The sequence below is a fragment of the Mastacembelus armatus genome, chromosome 9 (genome assembly GCF_900324485.2).
Source record: "Mastacembelus armatus chromosome 9, fMasArm1.2, whole genome shotgun sequence".
NCBI lineage: Eukaryota > Metazoa > Chordata > Actinopteri > Synbranchiformes > Mastacembelidae > Mastacembelus > Mastacembelus armatus.
The window spans coordinates 2,234,507-2,247,479 of record NC_046641.1 but is presented as its reverse complement, the minus strand read 5'-3'; the positions used below and the strand labels follow the sequence as shown (position 1 = coordinate 2,247,479).

Below are 12,973 nucleotides of genomic sequence, written 5' to 3'. Positions count from 1 at the left end.
ATAGCTGAAACAGTGACACCCAGAGCCTAGAGAAGTGTCTCTTTACAAAAATCTGTCATATGTCCCTGATTTTCCCATTAGTGTAATGCAGATATCATGACATCTCCAGACTCTTCAAGCTGCAGTGACTCCCTGTAACCTTGGAGGTTTTCTAAGCATGTCCCTAAATGTTGCTTTTTGTTCCACTGCCATGTTGTTGAAGTTTAGAACCATCTTCCTTGAGTTGATCAACAACATAAAAGTAAAACCAGGACAATCCAGTCAGCACAAATGCCATAATCTACCAGATAGCCCCTGTCCAACATGGCATGTAAAAATGTGTCTTATTATAGTGATCTTCTTTCCATTTGGACAGTGCTGTTGAAATGAAGAGTGTATCCTGGATGGATGATTACTTTACCAGTGTTATCTGTTCCTCCTGCTATCAGTAGGTTGAGAGATTAATGGGCAGACTTTGTCTGGGGAGGACTGCAAATATCTTCAACAAAAGTTGGGATTTTCTTCAAATTTAGCCAGTGCACCATGCGGACAAATTTAATCATATGGCAGGGCCAAGATAAATCGGAAGAGAAAACTATTACCCGACAAGCATTCAGCAGCAGTTATCTGTACAGCTGTTCTGAAGAGAGAATGCCATTTGTTTTGGCACAAAAGAAAGGCAGGTTTTATCAGTGTGTGCAATAGCAATGTGTGGTGCATTATTTAGAAGCAGACCAACAAGTTCAGTCTGGGTGTTTTATGAAATGCACAAAAAAAAGCTTTATGGACTGTCGGAAGATAACAGCATCAGTGTGAACAGACAACGCAGCATCCGTCTGCTAACCTGACAACAAACAAACTGAATAATGAAGCAAGCTGCCCCACTTGGTTTGTAAAAGCGGTAAATATTCAATGACTACAACTACAATTCCAGTCCCAGGACTGTATGTTAAACAGATCTCATAGTATGCACATACTTTCTTTCATTTCTGAAGAATTTATCAAGCTTGCCTTGTTTTGTAGGTCAACTCAGTTTGCCTTCTTTGCTACAGAATCCAGACACTGTCAAATTGTAACAGAGTAAAATGACCAAGAAATGAGTCCTGAGTCACAGACACAAACTTCCATGTCAGGGATCATGAAAGAAACTAGTTAGACCTTAGAGTTACCTCATATCTTAAAACAGCCACAAATGCCAATGGAACTGCAACGGCTGATGAACATATTTTATTTAGCACAACTTCTGCAAGGTGAATAAATGATCCCATATATGTCCTGAGCTATAGCAGGTAAATATTGATTTGGATCCTGGATCTCCACCAAGGTCATAGCTGGGGAGATAGTAAGCTGCTGAGGACAGCACTATGGCTGTGAGTTATAATCACCTAACACAGAAATGAATTTCCAGGAAACGCCATGGCTTGAGTTTACTGCTTGATGTGCGATCGATGGTAAAGTTGTTGCTGCTTCTCAGACAAGGTTTTTCAAATTTTATCACTTCATGCTCTAGAAGATACACACCATTCTTTTCTTTCTGTCTTTTATTACTGATGCCACCATTGCTGTTGTGCTGAACTACACAAAACCCTGGTGGCACAAAAAAGCAAACTGTTAGAAAAGCTAGCTGGGTAGCATTCAGCTTAGATTCATTCGATAATGAGGGAAATGATCAAAGTTAAGACAAGGCTGAGAACAGTTTGGCAGTGATGGGGTCAGTGATACTCAATAAACCTGCTCAACCTAGTCTGTGCAATTGGGTGCTGGATCCTCAAAGACAAAGGTTAAAAATAGGGCAGCACTCATAAAAATGTTTATTTATGCGCTGCACAGACGTTTTGGGCAATCACCCTACTTAAGTGTGCAAACTAGCAGCAGTGCCACACCTAAACATAGAGAGGGAATACAGTATATAGCATAATGAAGCACGACAATGTAGACAGTAACAGGATAAATAACGTGACATCCAAATCAAAAAAGAACACACCAACAAGCCTGCTCTCACTCTGCTGCTCTGGAAAGTCTTCCAGCTTCTGTCTTTTTTGACAGATGCATATTTCAAAAGCAGGTTATGTTCAGCAGGTTAGTGCATAATTACACAAACACTAAGTATCTTAGGTCTATCTAAGTATAAAACTATGACAGCCAATAATGAGTCAGAGTCATTACTTACTGCTTTGTTTTCCAGCCCACAGCTTTACTAGTCAGTCATCATCATTCTTATTGTATAGTTCCAGCAGCAGCAATAAAATTCTCTGTTTGGTCAGACAACAGTCCAAAATCGAAACATATTGATTTTATTATTATGGAAAGTAAAGATAAACAGCAAGTATTCCCATGTACATGGCTAGAGCTTTGTGAACCCTTCACAACACTTAATTTAGGTTCACATAAAAGGTAATAGAAAATTCAATTCAGATTCCTAAAACTGTATTTTTCATTTGTCAAATCATTGGAACAATTAAAATTGTGGACTAATTTATTTTCACTTTTAGATCTATGGAATGTTTGGTAGAAAAACCGGAAACGACAAAATCAGAGTACTTTTATTTAGTTGGCAACTCACGAGAAAGTCTGTGGACACTATCTTTGCACAGCCATACACTGCAGCATAAAGCTTGATGCTCTATATGATACAGGTACATGTGTTGGCCAGGAGTGTTAACTTTGGCAAATCTATGTTTTGCAACATTTGCATTTATTCAACATTGAGGTGCAGCTGCATCAGGATAAAATAGAAACAACCTGCAATCCAAGTTTTTGAGATTACCAAATGCTGATTATCTTACTGTAAAAAGAATTTGAAGGCAACATATGTACATGACCAAATCCTTTTTTTCACTTCTAATTGAACCAGATCTGATCTTTTCACAGGTGTGAAATAACCAGATTTCCTCATATCAGATCTGTGCTACTTGCATATATGGTCCAGGAGTTGATTCATATCCAGTCTCTGACTATGTGAGAGTCGTCAGAATGGTCAGCCTGCATATGATCCTGTCATCATCATTCAGTGTCAGCACCTCACAGACCAGTATCAATAAGCATGCAACAGGATAGGTCAGATTTGTTAAACATTTTCTAATCAGCCAGCTGGAAGGATCACACTGTAACCGAGCAGTCCTTGAGGGAACTGCACAATTTGACTTTCACACAAATGATATTGTTATTATTCTTGTACATATGTGGCTCACATTTCAGTTCAGTCTGCATGTGTAACAGTTTAGGAGGTCAGCAGTGTTCACACTGGAGAAGAAACTTACAGATATAGTTACAGATTATTGAATCTGACCACAAAAAAATCTGAATTGAACTATTTAAAACTTTTTTAAAGTTTCCAAATGTAAAGTTTCAGATAACACAGGGAACTCCAAATTTGGTTTTGTTCATCAACAGGAAAATCTTTATGTGTTTAAGATGAATGCTCCTCACTGTCAGATACAGTCTGTTAACAACATCAAGTCTTTCTCTGTCCAGTCAGTTGTCTGCCATATATCTAGTAGGTCTGGTAAATTTGTCTAAAGCTCTGACATGTTAAACTAACAAAAATCATGGACAGATTAATCACTAATGAAAATAATAATTAATAATAATTTGTTATTTGTTACCTCATGAGGTGACAGCACGTCACTCTTAACAGATTGTTCTGCTGCCCCTAAATAGCCCAAACCAAATGATCATTGTCAATTATAATAAAACACATTATACAGTGTTGTTTTCTTAAAAAGTGATAGAAAGCATTAAATTTGAAATATTTCACGTTAATTTCACTGGCAAATTTTTCTCATGTCACGTATATAATGCTTTCATAGAGGTTTCCTTTACTTGTTTCACTTTAAAATCTTCTATCCCAACTACTATCTATACCAAATCTGACTGAAGGAACTGACCTAAAATCAATAATCAGTATTTTCACTAGAACTCTCTCTGTTATCATTATTTCCCACATGCTAAAAAAATTATAATAATTTGACTTGCTAAACAGAAATGAAACAGGGAATTCGCTGTTTTTGATGGATGAAAAGAAGACTGATTATATCAAACCAAGGCTGTGCTCAATGACTCTCCACTGTGACCTCATTGGATCCGATGACACAGATAGAGGGGGAGTGGTGGGGGTTAGTGTGTTCATAGCTGATAAGGCGGATGGGGAGCCTGGATCTGAGATATGAGCAAAAACACTTATCTGGATACTCAGAGAGAGCTCTCTGCCAAGGGAAGCGCCAGAATGATTTGGAGCCAGAGTTGACATGTCTGACTGATACCACCCCAAAAAAGTCTATTTCTATTTCTTTCTCTTCAAAAACCAATTTGCGACTTTGACACTAAGATACAGAGAAAACAAATGTTGAGTGAACAAGCATCCGCATAGGGTCGATCACAAAGCTGACAGTCAAATCTCAATTCAGATCGAATTTGTTGGTGATTTGACTCATGTCTCGCCATGAGACCCATCAATATTCTTTATTGCTCATCCCCTGTAGTGCCTCCGTCTTGTGCTGCTGTTCTCACTGGGTCCAGATGGAGAGGTTGGATGCTAGTCATTGTTCATGAGCTTTTTAACATGCTGGGTGCTGGTGACATACTGTTTATTAGTCTAACCCCTGCGTGGTGTGGAGGCCTGGCAGCCCCACGTTCAGCCTTTGCACATCCACCTGCTGTTCTCTCCAGACACTCCATTCTACCCCCTCTCCAGTGCATTCACACTGCTCTGCAATTATCGTAAAAGCAGCATCATACCTGATTGCAGCCTGTATTGTAATGATACACAGCAGTATTGATGCTGACTTCTGGGACTCATCGAAACTCATCATGTAACTAAGCCTTCCCTCTCAGGTAGTCAGCTGCAAGGTGAGAGCACAGGCTCCTCATAGTATCAAAAGCTTTGGCTGGCTTATTTGACTGACTGTCACTGCCAACAGCAAACATAACGTAAAGAACAGTGGAAATTTGTCATACAGAACATGTCAGGTGACCTACAGACTGATATAGACAATGAATGACCCAGAACTGTCTGGAATCAGGTTTTATGTTTCAAAAAATCTATTTTTAATGGTAGTCACTGGAAACTCCCCTCTGTCTGTGGAATATTTTACACCTTTGAGTTATAGAACAGTAAATTCAGACACTGAAAGGAGAGATTTTTTTCATCAAGTATTTAAAATGCCAAATAAACGTGTATGTTTTGACGGCCTTTCAAAGACTGCACATTTCACCACTTTACACTGTAGGTTTATTGGTTAGGTCCATTCAGGAGAATGGAAAGGATTTTTCCTTCCACTAAAAATGGAAGCAAGCATGTTGGCTGTGATACCCAGACATCTGTTTGTCCTTGTCTGTGATGAAAGCCTGAAGCATGTTGCATGTCCAAATTGGGAGTGCCTTCCATTCAGGCACTTGTAAAAGCCTAATGACCCAGGTCCCGAGGGTTGGCTCTTCATTGGCTTCCCTGCTTTTTGCAATTTTTTTCCAATGTGAATTGTGTGCCCCTCTCAAATAGGCCCCCATCTTGTTCCAAGAACATTATAGCTCATGCCATATACAATATGCAAGGTCACTGGTGGAGGCAGAGTGTCAGAGGGAATTGTCTAACACATGTGTTCATCTATTGGCCGACCCAGTGTAGGGTTGAAAATACAAAGGCATCCAAGATCCTCCAGTTCCAAAACTTCGAAAGCTTTCCTGTCACACATTAGCATCAGAGCAGCATTAAAAACCATCTGGGATACTTAAAACACTAGATTTCTTTGAGGGGGGTCTGTGTTCTGTGGTAATGACTAATCTGTCTCTGGCAGACTGGGAAATGACTGTGGTGACTTTTGTGACTACATGGCATTCAGTGCTGCAAATTTCAAGCCTTACAAACATTTATTTACACCAAAAAGTAGTGGAAAACAGGAGGCACACCAACTCTTGATGCAGTCCATCAAGCTCAGACAATAATCTTTCAGAATCTGTGTTCCATATTCAGATGAACTTTTAAATATTAAGCATACATCATGTAAAAAAAAAAGTGACTTCTTATGAACTTTATGATACTCCAAATATGACTGATGATTTTCTGGAAGAAAGAGCAAATATCCCAAGTATCCAAATGACAAAATGATAATTCTCTGGTGTCAGTGTCATTGCCTTTACTACATTCACATTGACACCCATCTGGACTACAGGTGGTCATGTCCACTGGGCAGCACAGTTGAAATTATTCAAAGATGTACCCATAAATTTAGTCAAATATGGCTAAATTTTATGTAGAGCCAGGAAAACCAGCAAGAGTGTTGAAGAAGAGAGGCAAGGAGACAGATAGAGGAGAATGCAGGGATGGGAAGCTAGATCAGGCTCAATGAAAAGAGATAGTGATATTGTCCATCCAAAACATCTCTATATCTCGCCTGAGTTTTGGCCATGCAGCATGTGTCATCATGAATACCCATGATTATAGTTTGTTCTTCATCATCAGTGGAGGAGTTAAGTGGGGTTAAAGACAGTCACCCTCTCAAAGAGCTTTGTGGGCTATGGGGTGTTGGGAGCTAACAGCTGTCCAAACAAAGGCCTGTTTCCCACTCATCATTATGCTGAATGTCACTGTCAGTGGCTACTCATATGTGTAGTCAAAGCATCATGAAATATTAATGCACAAAGCTTGCATTGCTACCTGGAGCAGCCTGTTATGCAGAGGTAGATATATGAGCAGAAACTTATCTTTGACATGTCTGTAAAATGTTAATTTGTGAAAATATATGGTACTAAATCTTTCTAAGAAATATTTCAAAATGACTGACAAGCCTACAGTGAACCTGAGGTTAGAGCTGCTGAAACACAATCTGGCTGGTTCTCCTCAGCATATACAGTTACCATCCAGTAGGCACTGCCCTGGTACCCTGTGGGTCTCCTCCATCATTGCCCACTTCTTCATCCACACCAACTTCTCTCTCCTCAGTGAATCACCCAATTTCCTCTCTCCCACCTGCTAACCTTTTTAAGATGTACATCTGGGTTCTAAAATGAGCCACCCCAAGGATAGAGTTTCCCTCAAACAGCTTCAGGAGTATTCATCGTAAATCTGTGACACCTACAATAAATTCCGCCTAACCCTAACCCACTTTATAGAAATTTATTGGCTCTGAGCTGAGATGTTTGCATTCCCACTACGCTATTTATGCAATTTACTGTTTTGTTTTTTTTATTTTGCTAATTTTGAAGCTTGACTATGTATTTTTGAAAGCAGAAAAAATATTTTTTCTTTCAAATGAAAAGATGAAATTATAAGCAATAAATTCAGCTGGAAGTTGTGATGCCTTAAACGGTTTGGTATAGTATTAGAGTTGCTAATGCTCATTAATGTTAGCAAACTCATTGCTGTGTGACTGCTATAACTAAGTCAGTCTGCTGACTGACTTAAATTAGTGTTAGTTATGACTCTCTTCTACTTGTGCTACTGCTATACTATATTTTAGTATTTAAAAAGTATGTTAGAAACTTGTTACCACAGAGGCTGCTGTTTTACTTAGGCTCATTTAATTCGTAAAAACTGTCAAGCTGCTGTCAAAACCGATATTAGTGAAAACCAGTTTATTTACTAATCCATCAAAAATCTTTCCTTCATACTGTCTTATTGTCTGTTTCTTTTTCTGCAATATCCCCTTGGGACATAACTGACAAACAAATAAAGCTGACCTGGAGACAGGAGCCTGGAAAGCATATGGAGATGAACAGTGTGTGTGTGTGTGTGTGTGTGTGTGTGTGCGTCAGTGAAGCTGCCAGTTTACAGCTCACAGTTTCTATGCTGGAGATCTGGGAGAGGAACCAACCAGCAGCATCTAACACAGAGCAGCTGTCTGTTTCCTGGGTTACACAAGCCTACTGTCTGCTGGCAACCATAAAGTGTACAGCTGGACTTGCTCCGGCAAGTAGTTCACACACACACACACACACACACACTCGCATATGGGCACACTAACCCTATCCACCGCTCCTCTGCTATTCCATCAGACCACGATTCAGCATCAGCCCTAATGCAAGCCAAATAATACAGCAGATCATCACAGACCTCCATCTCCGGAGACATGACTCTTTTTTAACTGCTCTGGTAATAAATAGAAAAACAGCCAGCAAGAGGAAAAACTTTCACAGTAAAAGATAATTGCCATCCAGGTGCACGCAGTAAAGGGTGAAATTAAGTCGGTCTCTGAAGTCCTCGCTTGTAAAACATGAGGATGAATTACAGAAGCTGCTGTGGTGACTGGAAATAATCTTTTTTTACTAACATCAACCACATTCTTCACACAGCATGGTAATGCTAATGTTGCATTTACCATGAAACAATCAGTTAATTTACATCCATTTTTATAATGAATGAATAACCTATCAAGCACATCTGTCAGATTTTGGTTGGCTTTAGCTTTTCATATTGGAGAGTGTCAGATATTAGCATTCCTCACTTTTTTGACATTTTATAGGTTAAAAATATAATAATTCATAGAAAATAAAACAACATAACAAAATACACCTCACTTGCAGCCACACTGTGCAATTCATAAAAATAACTAAAACAGAAAATAATTCCTCCAGAAAGTTTTTACATTAGCATATATAAAAAGCTGACAGCAGGTAGTTCAAGTTATTAAGTTGTCAAGTCCTGCTGTTCAATTTTTCGAGTCATCTTAATTAGATAAAGAAATCAGCCCATTCATTCTGCTCCAATTCAAACACATCAGCTCCCTGCAGGTAAAGATGGTGACTTACCTCACACACAATGATCAGAAAAGCAGAAGCAGTGTTGAAGAGAGCCTTATCAGCCAGCCCTGAGAAATGTTCTCACCGGTCCAGATCTCTCAGAGTGCTGACAGCTCTGTCATCTTCCCTCTTCTCTCTGTTCTCTTAAAGTGTTTACCCGAGTCTACCTAGAGAGCCGGCTGATGTGCAGCCAGTGAGGAGAGAGAGAGAGAGAGAGGGACAGGGTGAGAGAGAGAGACGAAGTGTGGCAGAGAGAGAGAGGGTGAGAATGAGTGAGTGAAAGAGAGAGGTCCCTTTCTCTTAAACAGTAGACCCTCGGCGATCAGACTCCACTCCCACCTACTGCTCGCTCAAATGCCCCCCACCCATTCACCCTCTCCACAGCATTGTGACTGAAAGCGAAGGAGCTGAAACAGGACGCCTCAAGGCTGGAATGAGGGAGAGAGAGAGACTGAAAGAAAGAGAGTGTAGGAGAGGAAAGTGGGGGTAGTGGTGGGGGTAGAGAGGTGGTGGAGGGGAAGTTGGGGGGGTTGGACCATTAGCTGCAAATTGCAGTGGGCAAGCCAATGGAAAGCAAGATCTGAGTGAATGCAAGGCCTGCATTAACATAGCATTGAAGAAGTTGAAAGCAGAGTGAGCAGGGGCTGCCTCAGCTCCATTTGTGAGATTGATGAGGATACATATCCCAGAAAACACTGAATATGTATTATGAATTATGTACTGGACCAACATTGCCATCAAACTGTGTTGAGTATCACATAAAGGCCAAGTTATATGTGACACGTTAAAATCAGTGAAATTCTCAGCACTTGACAAAACATGTTATCCTGGAAGCTTCACAATGTAAGAGCTACTCACAGTGCTTGTAGAGATGGTGGGTGAACTAACTGAACTGTAAGTTCACACTTGGTTCGGACAGTCATCATCACATGTGCAAACCAACTCTTTTGTGGAACGTTTAAATAAAAATAGCTGGCACAACGCAAATTAAAGCTAACTCAATTTCCTTAGGAAAGTTAGCACAGTTGAGATGTGAATTCGAATGTGACTGTTCACCAATGTTGAACTAGCCGATAAATATTTGTAGAGAGGTCCCTTTCCCTTCCCTTTCTATACATATATATATATCTATATATATATAGATATATATATATATATATCTATATATATATAGATATATATATATATACATATGTATATAGATATAGATACATACAAGTGCACAAAATGCAGTAATTCATTCTGATCACAAAACAAAACTATTCCTCTGTGGGGTTGTGGAGTGGAAAAGTGACACCATGCTAGTTATGGGCTGCAATGAATGAAAGAGAATGGTGAAATGTCACACCATCCCATACAGGAACAAAGTATTGTGGATTTCAACTCACCTGCCCCCTCTCCTCACCTGGCACAAGTCTTTCAAAGAGCATGAAGGAATGAAATAATGCGTCTGAATTAGATCTTAATGTCACTCTAATGCACAGTAATTTATTGTTAGATTACAATAACACAGTTCATAAAAGTACAAAAGAGTTTTTGTGCTGGTGTTGGACGTGCATGAATTGTGAAAGATGTGGTCATTAATTATATTTAGTCTGTGCTTCATGCACAGGGTCTGGTTGACTGAAGTAAGTGTAACTAGTAATTGTAGTTAGTAATTGTTAAAACAAACAAAAACATCAATAAAACAATAATAATGTTGTAACGGCCTTTATGGGCTAGATGTTTCAACTTAGCTTGGATTCATGCAGGTATGAGACATATTGTCTCAAGATCCACTCCCACAGAATGGAAACCTACCCCTGTGAATCCTGTGAACTACTCTATAGATAATGCAATTACATTTACAAATGCAGAAAATGGTGACTGCAGGCAAAATGTCAGCCACAAATACTACCAAATATGGGTTTTACTATGAAGATCTTATGAATGAGGACTTTCTTTAAGTTTCACTTATATTCTGAAAACCGCGTACTCATTTGACTGTCACTGATCTGGCCTTTTTTGTCACTGATTCATCCATTCAACCTCTGAGCCGGGTACAACCAAATGGAAGCCTTACACTGTGGATCTGACCGTGCAAATCACACAAACCATATCTTGATTAGACTTTGCTTGGGGTATCAAATGTATGCTGGTTGGAATTAAAAAGCCCTTCACCCGTATGAATTTGATGTAAAAAGGCAGGACTGCCTGAAATAAATATAAATACATAGAGCTCAGGAGAAATCTGCATTACACAGTTAACAGCCTTTACAAATGTGGAGATTTTTTTTTTTCTTTTGCTTGATGTATTAAAAAAAAACCCTCAAAAACTGGAATTTGTTGAGCAAACTTTGAAAGGTGCTCATGATATCATTTTGTCTGACTTATGTGAAACAGCCTTTGGGGAAATATGCTTTTCCAACCTTTCAGATCCTTTGCATGTTTATAAAGATTGGTGGTATGTGAGTGAACATTCATACTGAACACTGGTGGAGTGTGTGTACTGAGGGTTTTGTCTAAGCTGAGTGGAGCTTTTCTCAGTCAGGGAAATGATCCTCATCTTGCTGCTGAGAGCTGGTAGCCAGTCAGGCAGAAAAGATCCTCTCTAATCCCATATACAGCACAAAGGCACATATGTAGCACGGCTATTGGATGATAAAAAGCGAATTCAATGACTTGAGGGGCCCGAAATTCATTTTCAACATCACTCCCCAGGGAGAAGGAGGAAATCTATACAGTCCAGGGGGAAAGATATTTTTTTAATGACTTCTGCCTATAATGATATCATTTAGCTGAGATGATGGGTTGAAAGCTAGGCTATGTATAGCACCTGTTTTAAATTACTGTAAATGTAGACTCCCGGCATCTCTCCATCTGTTCCTGTTCTCACCTTCCTGTCGCATTCTCTCCCTCTCTCTGTCACTCTCCACCCTTCACAGCCTTGCCAGGCTTCGCAGAGAATTGCTGTGGGAGTTCTCCACCTCCTTGTTTGCAAAGACATACCTGTTCACGGACTTTCAGAGCAACTGAACTGAGTGGGTTTGATTTCCCAGATGACACCCCGTATGTGCATCCTCGCCTGTCATCCAATTTCTGCCGCTCTGGAACCAGACGTCTGCTTGAGGAAGCTTTTTTATTTCCATTAGAGCACAACAATGTTCAGCTTTATCGGCTGTCATTGAACATAGAGAGATGGAAGAATTCTACAGTAACATGCTGTAGATAGAACCTGCACTGAATTCTAGTACCTTGATATTGCATGAGGTTGTAAATACCTCCAGAGATTGCAAAGGGACAGGCTATTTTCAGAAAAACAGGTATTATTACACTGCCTTTGAAAATTCAACTACATGCTGCAATGTGTGATGAAATCAATTGTGAAACAATACACAGTAACCTAATTGTACTGGTGATATTGATTTAACTTAATCTAGAGGCAGCGAGAGAAAAAGTAAGGCAAAGGTTGCCTGCAGCTTATAATAAGGTCTTCTTTCCACTGCATAATTGGTGGCATCTAACTTGAAGGAAAGGAAAGGGACTCTGTGGGAAGTGAGAAGCGTTCTGTCAATGACAGTGAGACCTAATTATACTATGGAGCCCCTGCAGCCATGGACGATGTCAAAGTGGGCAGCAATAAGGCAACCGATGGAGAAGACACACCACCCTCCCTGGGTGTGTGTGTGAGCTTGCAGGTGACCTGGAAAGACCTGTTTACCTCATTAAAAATGAATCACAAGGTAATAAGGGACTCTGCTCCCATTCCTCCCCTCCCCCCACAATGTCTGTCCTTCATCCATCATGCAACAGCAAGGTGAGATGTGTGGGTTAAGTCCTCGGGGAGGGTCACTTGGACAGAGACCCAGTCTGCCTCCTCTTCCTCAAACTACTGAAACCCTGCTTTGGTAATGCAATAATGAGACAATATCAGCATGAGGGGAGGAATAATGGTGGCGATGAGCTTCGAGGTAGGAAGTCCAAGTAGAAGCAGCCATCAGTGATAAGCCCGTGGCCATGATAAGTTAAACAAAGGAGAAACATCCTATTAGCAGCAATCCATAATTCATAGCACAGGGAATAGATGGGTCCCTCAATGAGATACAGCAGCAGAGTGTTTCTGTTCTATCTTTTAGCAGCTGTATGTACAGCTATTTGCATCATATTTGTATAAGAAATTTAATTCTAAAGGGATTGTAATCTAGTCACCTGACTGGAGACATTTGATAGGAATGAAGTGGGAGGCAAAAGAAATAGTTGAACATTTTCTACAATCCTCTAA

The 12,973-nt window shown here is 39.9% G+C and overlaps 1 protein-coding gene across 1 annotated transcript in view; it reads right to left on the bottom strand.

Moving 5' to 3' along the window:
• tncb (tenascin Cb) overlaps positions 1 to 8,877 on the bottom strand; it is a 42,269-nt gene extending 33,392 nt beyond the window's left edge. The window contains exon 1 of the mRNA XM_026322461.1: positions 8,722 to 8,877. The gene's annotated coding sequence lies outside the window, so the exon portion shown is untranslated. The remainder of the gene's footprint in view (positions 1 to 8,721) is intronic.
• Positions 8,878 to 12,973: the final 4,096 nt, after the last annotated feature.